This window comes from Pelophylax lessonae (genome assembly GCF_965119305.1).
Source record: "Pelophylax lessonae genome assembly, chromosome: 1".
In the NCBI taxonomy this organism is placed as follows: Eukaryota; Metazoa; Chordata; class Amphibia; order Anura; family Ranidae; genus Pelophylax; species Pelophylax lessonae.
The window spans coordinates 745392386-745405912 of record NC_138768.1 but is presented as its reverse complement, the minus strand read 5'-3'; the positions used below and the strand labels follow the sequence as shown (position 1 = coordinate 745405912).

Sequence of the window (13527 nt, the reverse complement as noted above, 5' to 3'; positions counted from 1 at the left end):
GGCCCTCTCCCATCGCTGCTGCCTTTGGGAGATTGGATGGCAGAGCCCAGGAGCAATGCGACTGGCGGCGATGGCTGCATAGAACAAAGAGAGAGGAACTGACGTTGTTCCTTCCTATTTGTGATCCCGGAAACAGGAACAGATGAGTATGACGTCACATCCAGTTCCACCTTTCTGTTTACCTGGTCGTTAGCAGCTAGGAAAGCAGCCGATCAGACTGATCTGTGTTTGATTGGCTGCATTGCATCTCAAAGGTGAGATCTGGGGTCTAAACGACCTGCCATGGCCCATGCTGTCACAAGGGATGTTTTTCAACCCCTGAAGCTGTTTAGCTGCTGAGATTATAGCAATAAAATTAATGCAAAAAAAAAGTTAAAGACAGTGTAAAAAAAAAAAAGTTTTGTATAAAATAAATAATAAAAAATAAATAAATGTAAGCACCCCTGTCCCCCGTGCACAAATGCGAACGCACACGTTATTCCCACACGCACATGTGAGGTATCACTGTGAATGTCAGAGTGAGAACAATAATTCTAGCCCCAGACCTCCTCTGTAACTCTAATCTGTTAACCTGTAAAGGACTTTAAAGCATTGCCTAGGATTTTGAGTACTGTAGTTTGGTGCCATTTCACGGGTAGACGCAATTTTAAAGAATGACATGTTGGGTATCCATTTACTCGCCATAACATCATCTTTTATATTTTACAAAAAGTCTCTGTGTGATCAAAGGAAAGCTGATAACTGGCAAAGATGTCAGCACACAGTTCACACTGATAATGAGGGCACTGATCATCAGTGCAGCTTATCAGTGCTGCCCCATCAGTGCAGCTTATCAGTGCCATCTCGAAAGTGCCCATTAACCACGTCAGCCCCGGAGGATTTGGCTGCTTAATGACCAGGCCCTATTTTGTGATTCGGCACTGCGTGACTTTAACAGACAATTGCGCGGTCATGCAACGCTGTATCCAAATGAAATTGACGCCCTTTTTTTCCCACAAACGGAGCTTTCTTTTGGTGGTATTTGATCACCTGTGCGATTTTTATTTTTTGCGCTATAAACAATAAAAAAGCGACAATTTTAAAAAATAACAATATTTTTCAAATTTTTTATATGAAATTCTCAAAAAAAATGTAAAAATCAAATTTTTTTTACATTTTAGGCCAATTTGTTTTCTGCTACATATTTTTGGTAAAAAATCACAATAAGCGTATTTTGATTGGTTTGCGCAAAAGTTATTGCGTTTACTTACTACGGGAAAGATTTATGTCATTTTTATTGTTTTTTTTTTTAACTAGTAATGTCGGCGATCTGCGATTTTTTTTGCGGGCCTGCGACATTGTGGCGGACAGATCGGACCCCTGACTGACATTTTTGACTCTTTTGGGGGCACCAGTGACATTACTACAGTAATCAGTGCTATAAATATGCACTGTTACTGTAAAAACGACACTGGCAGGGAAGGGGTTAACTTTACTGGTGATCAAGGGGTTAAGTATGTCCCTAGGGGCGTGATTCTAACTGTGGGGGGGGGGGCATGGCTTGTGATGTAATCACAGAGACATATGATCCTACATAGCAGGATCGCATAGCATCTGTGATTACTTTAGTGAGAATGACAGACGGCTGTGTTTACATCAGCCATCTGTATTTCTCCCTCTCCTGCGGGAGATCGCGAGTGGCCGGCGGACATCGGAGCTGCCGGTCACACACGCTGGCTCCCCAGGCTCGTAGTACTACGTCGCTTTGCCCAGGAGCGGCTGACTGCCGCAGTAAATAGTCGTGCGGCGGTCGGCAAGTGGTTAATGCAGCCTATAAATGCCCATCAATGCTATCTCATCAGTGCTCATCAGTGCAGCCTCATCAGGGCACATCAGTGAAGAAAAAAGTGTATAATTTTATAACAGAAACAAAGAAAAACATTTTTTTTTGAAAAATTTCAGTCTTTTTTTCATTTGTTTAGCAAAAAATGAAAAACCCAGTGGTGATATAATATCTCCAAAATAAAGCTCTGTCTCAGCATTGAAAGCTGCAAATTGACCTGGGCAGGAAGGGGGTGAAAGTGCCCTGTATTGAGGGGGTTAACCTGGGAAAATATATAAACTCTGTCAGATCATTATTGAAGGAGTCAGGAACTGGGGGGAAATCTTCCGAAAGGTGACACTTAACCGTTCAACAGTTGCTCAGTATCTTTATTTAAACCTTTGGCCATATGTTTAATAACTACTGCCAAGTCTGATGACATTTTAGGGTATTTTCAGGAAATAAAAGTCTATAGTGGTTCCTGACTGCTACTAAATATACATTTTGCATCTTTTACAGTCTTTACTATAAATTGAAAAGCGTGCTTTCATTAAGCTTTTCAGTTTTATGTCTCTTGCCTAGACACACTGGACAGGACGCCCACCTGTCTAAATAGAAAAACATGTTTTATTCAGGTTTTGGGGGCTATAAACAGGAGCACAGTTACTTCTATCCAAATGTATACCATGTCCGTAAGTGCCAAGTATCTGTATATGCATAGTAAGTTTTCCCATAGAGACCACTTAATAGTCAATTGTAGATCACATTCATTCCTAAATGTTTTCAACTTGTCTTCAGACACCTCACAGAGCAATAAACCTGAAAATTTTTTCTCAAACCAGTTGAAACGAATATTAAGGGTATCTATCCTACAGTTGCCACATACAGGTGCATTTTTTGGACTTTTTACTCAGTATTAGTGGCACCATGTCCCATGTCAGTTTTATAACAAAGAGAATTGCTGCTCCTGCACTTGAGGGGTTATCATGCGACTTGGATAGCTGTAAATCGACCTCAGCTGGTACTGTCGTCGTCTTGCTGTGCTGCCACTCTTAAAGGGTTGGGGAAACCCAAAGGAAACTGAAAAGAAAGAACGCAGAGGGCGCACCAGCCTAGCGCATTACCTCGTTTAAAATCGTATGTACATCATACTCACAAAAGAGCTCTGAGGAAGGCGGGGCACCCCCGAAACGCGTAAGTTGTGTTTAGAGGTCTACATCTTACCACGGTCCGTACCAGCGAACTACGCCTAGTGGACATTTTCGGTGGACTTATTATTCCATTTTGTGCCTGTTTTTTATCCATTTTTTGTGAGTATGATGTACATATGATTTTAAACAATAAATTGTTTTAAAAGTAATGCGCTAGGCTGGTGCGCCCTCTGCATTCTTTCTTTCCATGTCATTTTTAGCCATTTGTTAGCAGTATTGGTTGTCCCGTTGTTGAGTTACTGCTTTTTTTCTGTATAATCTGTCTATGTGAATACCCAAAGAAACAAACATTGTATTCCTTAATAAAAAAAATGTGTTCTAGATTTACATCATCACTAAAGCATCAAGAAGCCAAGTGACTGGTAACAACGTTGGCATTTTCAACCCTCCACTGTCTACACCCACATTTCTGTTAAAGAGGAGCTCCAGCCCCCCCCCACTAAAAATTTAAAGGTCAGCAGCTACAAATAATGTAGCTGCTGACTTTTAATATTAGGAAACTTACCTGTCCAGGGATCCAGCGGTGTCGGCACCCCAGACAGTGTTTCAATCGGCTTTCGGGTGTTTCTGCCACTATTCCTTGTAAGGGAAACCTTGCATCTTCACAGCCGGTTCCCTACTGCGCAAAGTGCGCTGCTCTTTGTGAATGCCCCGGCAGTGGGGAAGGAGAAGGGGGCCGAAATTCTGGGAGACCTCACTGCGGCGAGGTCACCCCGAAGTGGAGACGGGTTACTGTCAAAAACAGGTGCCCACTCCCCCTCGAAAGGTGCCAAATGTGGCAAGAGAGGTGAAGCAAACAAGCAGAGCTTCCACTTTTGGGTGGAGCTCCACTTTAACTTGTAAAATCAAACTGAAGAAATACACTAAGGGCTCATGCACCTGGGTATGAAAATCACAGCATTTTAATGTATTCAGCACTTTTGTGATAGATGTCAATGCAGCTGTATAGTTTTCTACGGGCGCAGGCACACAGTCATATAATAAGCAGCAAACATGCTGCATTCATATCTAAAAAAAAATGTGCCTCTAAGGTTTTGCGTAAGGACTGAATTTTACGCTGCACACATTGAAAGTTTAGTGGTAATGTTTACATGCATACATTGCAAATGCTCTCTAATGGAGCTGCCTGCATCCAAACAACAGCAGGACACTAGGGGCTTCCTTCAGAAATGGCCTGCATCAGAGCAATAAAAAGCCATTTATACTGTAGAACTGTATATTGCTCAACTGTTACATGCGTACAGAGCACTTTTCACGCAGGATCTTGCTGATAATTTTTTCAAGCATGACCCTGTAAAATAGCTGCAGTATTTCTATGCAGTCATTTGTCTCTACCCTAAGGGTTTATTGACAAGTGAATTCACATGAATTTCTTCTGACCTGCACTGTGGGGAAAATGTTTTTTTTAATCTCACCATAAAATACTTGGACTAAGAATATTTTAGAGGTACAAGGTGTCTGTATAGTTAGGATCATGCAAATAATAGCTCATATCTTCAAAAAAGTTCTAGGGATCCTTTAAGGTGGAAGGCGGAAATCTGGCCCTTGATGGTGCCTAGAACCAAACGTTGATCTACACCCAATTGTGGAAACTCCAACAGATGAGACACAGAAAAGGAGTTGGGAGAAACCCCCTGCGATTCACACCAAGTAATGTATGCCTTCCAAACTCGATGATAAACCTTCCTGGAAGTAGATTTCCTAGCCTTTAACAGCGTAGGAATCACCGACTCCGAAAGTCCTCTGTCTTTCAGCACCTGGCTTTCAATAGCCACGCCGTTAAAGCCAGCAACCATAAAGCAGGATGGAAGATTGGTAATCGGAGACAGAAGATCTTCCCTGAGAGGAAGTTTTCAAGGGACCTCTGCTACCAGCCTTACCAGGCCTGCGTACCAGGATCAGCGAGGCCAGACTGGTGCTACCAGAATGACTGGAATTCCTTCTACCTCAAAACTGCATAGCATTCTCGACAGAAGTTGAATTGGAGGAAAGACGTAAATCAGACGATACTGACCCCAAGGGGCCACCAGAGCGTTTTCAGCGTCGGCCAGAGGATCCCGAGACCTTGACACAAACCTCTACACCTTCCTGTTGAGACGGAAAGCCAGCAGGTCCACATTGGGGGGTCCCCCACCGAAGACACAGTTGATGGATTACCTACAGGTGAAGAGACCATTCTCCTGGATCCAACGTCAGCCAACTGAGATAGTCCGCTTGCCAATTTTCTACCCCCAGAATGTGCACAGCAGAGAGAGCCAGAACATCTTGTTCTGCCCACCTCAAGATGCCGGCCACTTCCCGGGCCGCCAGGGCACTCTTTGTGCCCCCTTGATTGACATATACCACAGCCATAGCATTGTCCGATTGTATCGGCACAGGGTGTCCCTGCAGACGATCCATCCATTGACACAGACAAAGTCTGATCGCCCAAATTTCCAGGATGTTGATCGACAACCTGGACTCCTCCTGAGTCCAGACTCCATGGGCCAAACACGCTCCCAAGACATCTCCCCATCCAGGCAGACTGGCATCCGTGGTGATTACAGTCAAATACAGGGGAATTTTCCCAGACGTAGGGCCGGGGAGCGGAACCACCATAGGAGAGACTCCCTTGAACCCCGACTCAAAAGAACCAGATTGTCCAATGACAGTGGATCCTTGTTCCATTTGATCATAATCTCCCTTTGCAAAGGTCTGGTGTGAAACTGCGCAAACAGAACTGCCTCGAAGGTGGAGACCATCAGAGTGACGATCGATGATTGAACAACAGGAGCCCAACAGCCTCCTGTAGCTTCAGTAGTTTTGTCTGAGGAAAAAGCACCCAGGCTGACACTGAGTCCAGTGTCAGACCCAAGTAGTCCAGCTTTGTTGACAGAGATAGTGCTGAGTTCTGAAAATTCAGCGTCCACCCAAACTCCTGCAGAGTTTGCACCTTAACCTCCTAGTCAGCTTCTAGAGCCGAGGAAGACTGCACACAGAAGCAGATCGTCCAGGTAACCCAGTACGGCTATACCCTTCTAGCATAACAAGGCCAAAACCCTTGTGAACACTCAAGGAGCTGAAGCAAGACCAAAGGGTAACGCCATGAATTGAAAGTGCTCCTCACCCACGGCAAAAAAAAAGAAAAAACTTTGATGCCCGACATATATTGGAATATGAAGGCAAGCATCCTAGAGATCAATAGAAGCCATCAGATCTCCTTGATGAAGGAAAGCTACTAATGTGTGTATGGACTCCATCTGAAATTTCTGAACCTGCACAAAGTGGTTTAGAGCCTTGAGATCCAAGATTGGAATAACTTTGGCTTCCTTCCTGGGAACTGTACACAGATTTGAATAAACAAACCTTGGAAACGTTCCGACTCTGGAACTGGCACAATAACTTCTTGTGCTAACAGGTCCTGCACTGCTCCATAGAGGCCCTGTAGCCGCTCTGGAGACAGGCATATGTTGGAATGAAAGAACTTTGTTGGAGGCAAGGACTGAAATTCAATCTTGTAACCAAACCAAATCAGTTCATGGACCCATTTGTCCTGAATGAGATCCAGAAAGAAGAGAAGATGTCCCCCCCACCCCAGATGCGGGTGAGGGCGTCCCTTCAGGCTGGGGAAGGCTTGTCTGCGGAACCAGTTGAGCCCGCTTTGGACTTACCATTCCAGGGTCTCTTGGAGCCTCCCGCAAAGGTATGGGTGGATATCGAGCCCTTGTGCTGCGATCAAGACAGACGAAAGGGTCGCTTGTGAGCCGAAAAGAAGGGACCTTTCTTACGGTGAGGTTCCTTGCCCTTAGCCGCCTGTGGAAGCAAAGTACTCTTGCCTCCTGTAAGGCTTCTAATCTACTCTTCTATAGAGGCACCGAACAAACAGTCACCTACAAAGGGAAGATATACAGTCAGTACCTTTTTAGAAGCCTGGTCAGCTTCTAAAAAGCCTGGTCAGTACTTCAACCAGATTATGCGGCGAAGGACCACCGCTGTCACAGAAACCCTTTTGGACAGGGATGCATCACATATATACTGTAACCCTTGGATCAACTGATCCGCCAGGTCTGCCAGCTCAGAAGGACGTTGACTCCCCTCCAGATCCTGGTGCAAAACCTTAGCCCATTCCGTTAAGGTCTGGGATACCAAGGTGATAGCAAATACCGGTCTTAAAGTTGAACCAGCCACAATGAAAAAGTACCGGATCAAAGCCTCCGCTCTTTTGTCCACGGGGTCCTTAAAAGAGGGGGAATATTCCACCGGCAAAAGGGTGTCTTATTCAGCCTGGAAACCTGAGAGTCAACCGACAGAAGAACCGTCAGTTTCTTCAGAAGAGACTCCTCAAAGGGATATTTTCTAGCAAAATGCTTCGATATTCCAACCATGAGTTTTGGGGAACCCCACTGACTAGTGACAATCTCTTCAAAATAGGCAGCAAAGGGAAAAATCCTATTCACCTTGGAAGATTTGCGGGTGCCAAGTTGCATTGGCGTCGCCGACTCAGCAGTAGCTGAGTCCTCCATCTTTAAAGTTCCCCGCACTGATACAATCAGGGCCTCCACCAGCGCTTTTTCATGCGCGGCTGCAGAGAAGGAGGACTCATCCTCACTATTAGAGCATTCAGCGTGCGTGGACGCAAAAACATGGCCGCTGAACTACAGAAATATGGTTGCCGAAAGGGGAATCACAGAAACCACAGAAAAATGGTGGTACCATGCAGTGCTGCATTGGACCCTGGACCCCACGGAAAAAAAACTTACAGAGGGGACCACCCAAGGGACCCCCCCCTCCGCACCCAGGTACGGACACCCCTTAACAGGGGCCGACAGTGGCATAACCCACCGCTCCTCCAGCCCAGCACCATCTGGTCCCCCTGCCCAATTTCACCCATGCCCTCAAACAGGGGCCGGGTGGAGGGGACAGATGAGGGTATCCAAATTTAAGGGGGTACCCCGCAAGGAGGAGGGGGAACCACAAGGGGGAGGAAGGTAACAGGGGGGCCTACCCTCCCCGGGGGGGGGGCCTGTGATCACCCCAACAATTCCGTCGGAAAGGAGGGGGGACACTTCTCACCATACCATGGTCACCAGACGGGCGCCACTCCCAGCAGCCCACCGGACCTTCTTGGAATGGGGGTGCTGTGGCCTGAGGTACGCTGCGACTCTGGTCATGACTGCTGTCGTGACCAGTGCTATGCAACCTCAAGAGGTATTTCACTCGCCGGTCAGCCCCCATCCAGTGGGGCTATGTCACAGCAACTTAGCGAGGAGTTAGAAGTCGGGTCGCGCTTGAAGCCAGACTGGGAGGACCGTAAGGATCTAGAATATCCAGTATGTCACCCAGTCTGGCTGTTGATTGTAGTTCTAACAGGAACAGTGGATTGTAGTTCACACAGGAACAGAAATAATAAAGAAAAAGTAAAAAAATTCAATTTAAATAGGAAAAAATGCCAGGACCACAGATCCCAGCAGAGAGCTAGCTCCTTACTCCTGACTAGGCAGAAAAAACTGGGGTCCTACAGCAGGAAGTGATGGTATAATCTCTGGGACTGCCCCATAGGGCATAACCAGAAAGGTTTCCGCCTAGTTCTACTCCTAGAGAGCAGGAGCATAAGCCCAATGGTCTGAAGACTTGAAGCTGTGTCTGTCAGTGAACGAACGAGAAAACAGAAATGTATATTTTTGCACTTTTACCTTAAATGTTTTCTGTGATTTTACCTGAATTTTTTAAAGTTGATGACAGTGTCTCTTTAATTGCCTTATTCATGAGTCACTACTCAGAAAAGTCATATATTTTATTTGTCAGTTAATGCTGTCATTTAAGTCACACACTGAATATGGAAGTCTTCCAGGATTGAACACAGAGCTGCCAGTAAAGGTAAAACACATCTGGATTGAAGGATTATGTCATACATGCCGTTCTCAGTAGTTTACACTGATACGTTTATTTTATAAGAAATAAAATGACCCTTTACTACGAGTTAAACACCTGAGGTCTTTGGTCATGGTTGTCTGTATACATTACAGCCCATGTGAACACAAATGGAATGTAGTCCTCAACAGGAATGTTGCCATTCACACATCGCTCACAACTGTCCCTCAAGTGGAATTAAGCCCCTCTTTCCTCCTCTTCTGTAAGCAGATCAAATGGAAAAGTAATGAAAAAAAAGTTTTTTCTTCCTTTTTACTTCATTATGTTCTGTGCAACTGGGGCTGTGGCAGGGGTGTGACTTGTCTAACAAACTTTGTGCTAAAAGGTGTCCCTTTGTCTCATCTAAGAACATTGGGAAGTATGTTCAAAGAGAAGTTATCAACACAGAACCCTACAGTTATTGAGGCTTGTATTATAATTTGACTTCTCATATCTTCACCCACTCTACAAAATGATATAAAATCTAGACATTCCTGTTACAGCTTCCTAAAGTTTATACTGTTTTATAGTTATTCATTAATATGACTACTGCCTACTCCCTCCTAGCACCCCAAAGTTTTATAACCACCTGTCCACAGTCCTGGAGATCTGGAAATGACTTCACTTCTACTGCACATACATGGAAATAAATCTGGTTCATTCCTAAGGAGAGACTGTCTATTATGTGTGCCATGGTTTTTATGATGAGGTAACAATGCTGCAGCATAAAATGTGTACATACTGTAAGGCTATATATATATATATATATATACACACAACAGTTTTTTTCTGGAATTTTGCTCACATTGTTTGTACGTATCATACCATAAATAATAATAAATCTATTGGTGGTGAGTTGCTTTGTTCAGTTTTTTTCGTTTCTTGATCAACTACATTTTTGTTAAAAATCTACCGTATATACTCGAGTATAAGCCGACCCGAATATAAGCCAAGGCACCTAATTTTACCACAATAAAACTGGGAAAACGGATTGACTTAAGTATAAGCCTAGGGTGGGAAATGCAGCAGCTACTGCGGGCATGGTACAGGAGAGGAAGAAGCTGCGGGCATGGTGCAAGAGATGCAGAGGCTGTGGGCCTGGTGCAGGAGATGCAGGGGCTGCGGGCATGGTGCAGGAGATGCGGGCATAGTGCAGGGGATGTGGGCATGGTGCAGGAGATGCAGAGGCTGCGGGCATGATGCAGGGCTGAGGGCATGATGCAGGGCTGAGGGCATGGTGCAGGGCTGAGGGCATGGTGCAGAAGATGCAGGGCTGAGGGCATGATGCAGGGCTGAGGGCATGGTGCAGAAGATGCAGGGCTGAGGGCATGATGCAGGACTGAGGGCATGGTGCAGAAGATGCAGGGCTGAGGGTATGATGCAGGATATGCAGAGGGGGTCTTACTTAACCATCCCCGAGAATAAAAAATGGTGGTGCCCAGCGCCACACGTCATTGCGCGTGCGCCGCCTGCCCGAGAATGGCCGGATGCATACGGGCTTTCCCGAGTGGCGGCGGCGCATTCGCAATGAACATGTCAGCCGGCCGCCGCTGACGTTCGTTCAGCCCCAGGGAGAACAGGTAAGGGACTCGAGATAAGCCGAGGGGGGCTTTTTCAGCATAAAAAAACGTGCTGAAAAAGTCGGCTTATACTCGAGTATATACGGTACTAGACTTTTCTTTTTTACAGGACAAATAATGAACACAAATTAAACAAAATAGTACAGAGACTATGCAGTTGATTTACTAAAGGCAAATAGACTGTGCACTTTACGAAGTGCAGTTGCACTCTGCAATAGCAGTTGCTCCAGAGCTTAGTAAATGAGCAAAAGCTCTGCTGACTTCTATCATCCAATCACATGCAAACAAAAAAGCTGTTTTTTTAATTTTCTTTTTCCTTGCATCTGATTGGGTATTCTTTTCAAGAAGCATTACCTCATTTACTAAGCTCTGGAGCAACTGCACTTTTCAAAGTGCACAGTCTATTTGACTTTAGTAAATCAACAACTCTAAATCAGGTTTTACTGATTCATATATTTATATATTTTAACACTTTAACACTTTAAGTGCTGGTTCACATTAGTGCGATCAGAGAGATCGTATGTAATTCGGAGCACACTGCTCCGAAAATTGCATGCGCTCTCTGTGCAGTGCAAATTCAGCTATACAGTTTGTATGGCTAAATTTGCACCGCAATCGCACTAAAAGACGCACAGGACCCTTTTTTTGGTCCGCAGCAGAATCGGATCGCATTGTGGATCACACTAGTGCAATCCGATTCTGTGCAAACTTACAGATCGCATTGCGATATGTAATCTTATCTGGGGATGTCGTTAACTTTTAATTGACACCCCCAACGTATTGCATATGGCAGTGTGAACTGCCAGGGGTGCAGAAGCGTTGCGGGAACACGCTGTATATTCGCAGCGTTCCCGCATTGCACAAATGTGAACCGGCACTAAAACTCCAAATAAATAATTTTTAAGGATTATTATTTAATCTAAGCAAAGCAAGGTCAAGAGCAATTTAAAAAAAGGGAAAACCAGCAATCATTATAAACCTTACTAATTTTAAATATTAAAATAAAATATATAAAATACCAATTGATGCGTATAGGATATTTATTAAAAAAAAAAAAAAAACAGAGCACAAGGACAAGAGAATAAACAAAACAAAAAAATAAGAAGAATAAAAAATAAAAAGAGAAAGGAATACAAAAAAAAATAAAGGTTTAAAATAATATTAAAAAAATGAGTACACAGACTAATACTGGGCAAATAAATCAGTTCATAACATAACTTACATTCAACCTTTTCTTTCCTGATTTGTTCAAAAACTTGCAGCTTCTGGGTATGGCGGAATATGTGACACCCTCCGCATCTCCCCAAAGTAGCATATGGTGCCGGTATACCCAATCACTGTCACATAAGGGGAAAAGTGTACAATCCTGTTCTAACTGCAAAAGTATCTGATACTAGCCTGGTAGTGAATCAGGGTTTAGGAAGACTTTTAAGAGTCCCTAAAGTAACAAGAACCTGATATTTTGCTTTATATGAGCAAAGAACATACATATTCTTTTTTAAATTATGTTTTACATATCCATGAAAAATAGAGACTGGTACAATGTAAGTAATGCAATCAATACATAATTATAATAAAAAAGGAAAACAACTTTTTCCTGTGTTTACGCTGTAATTACATATGAACATGAGGTAGCCATGCCTTGATCATACAGACTCTGCTTCTTACTTTGCAGTGTTAAGTTCTGCTTTACTTCTCCTTCTCATAATGCAAGTTTATGAATCAGCTGACTCATGGAAAACAATGCACTCCCTATGTGGTTGATATTGTATCTAAACATTATTTAAGGGTGGTGAGGGTGGTCACCCTAGGGCAGTGATGGCGAACCTTGGCACCCCAGATGTTTTAGAACTATATTTCCCATGATACTCATGCACTCTACAGTGTAGTAAAGCATCATGGGAAATGTAGTTCCAAAACATCTGGGGTGCCAAGGTTCTCCATCACTGCCCTAGGGGCTAATTTAACAAGCTCTAGATTTAATACAACAAAACTATGGGACAGAAAGCATGCAAAATATGTGAGTTACATAAATAAATGCTGAAATAATAATTTAAAGAGCAACTCCACTTTTGTTGAGAAAAAAAAACATTCCCGTCTGGGTGATCTATGCACATTGCGAGGATTTTAACAAACTTTGTTGCAGATTCCTACCTTTTGTTTTTCTGAAGAAATCATTGTGTGTTTTTGTGTCCATGTGGGAAAGTGAATCTAATAAGAGTGGTTTCATAATTATCAATCAGCTGCTGCACCTGCAGGGCTCTAATGAGGAAACCTGCATCCCTTTAGAAGTGTTCCCATTGGGAGTATATCACCAAAAATGACATTTTTTGTTGCAGAAGATGTCTGAAATCTAATATCTTATACTTATACTATCGTAGTGCAGATTTCTGGGAAAATCGGTGAGCCAATCACAAAGCAGGGAATGATGTTTCTGTGTACAGAACACCTCCAAGTAGCCATATTGCATTGCACTTTCAGAAAATGACAGAACTGCAGATTGAACAGGTAATTTTCAACCGCTTGATGACTACACAGGCTGGCTCGTACATCGGTTTGCGGGAGCAGTGCTGGGAGCGAGCACGCGCTGCCGGCGATGCGCTCCCATATCCACTAGGTAGCGGGGATGCCGATCCACGGAGACGGTGGCCGTGATTGCGGCCGGGCTCCCGTAATCGCTCCCTGCTGAGAGAGAAGAACGGTCAGCTGTTGTATACACACCAGACAGTTGTTCTCTCTGAAATGATCACAGAGGGCCTGTGATCCTTCTATATAGGATCCTAGGTCTCTGTGTTCATTTCACAAGTCCCTCCCCATACAGTTAGAAGACACTCCCCTAGGCTCACTTTAACCCTTTGATCACAACTGTGTTAACCCCTTCCCTGCCAGTGCCATTATTACAGTAACAGTGCATATTTTATTACTGATTATTGTAGTAATGTCACTGGTCCCCCCAAAAGTGTCAAAAATATCAGTTAGGGGTCCGATCTGTCCGCCGCAAAATCGCAGTCCCGCTAAAAAATTGCAGATTGCTGCCATTACTAGT

At 44.0% G+C, this 13527-nt stretch overlaps 1 protein-coding gene across 1 annotated transcript in view; it reads right to left on the bottom strand.

The window, feature by feature from the left end:
* The window catches only part of CORIN (corin, serine peptidase), a gene marked incomplete at its 5' end in the record, with an annotated part of 372660 nt that overhangs the window by 182448 nt on the left and 176685 nt on the right, over positions 1-13527 (bottom strand).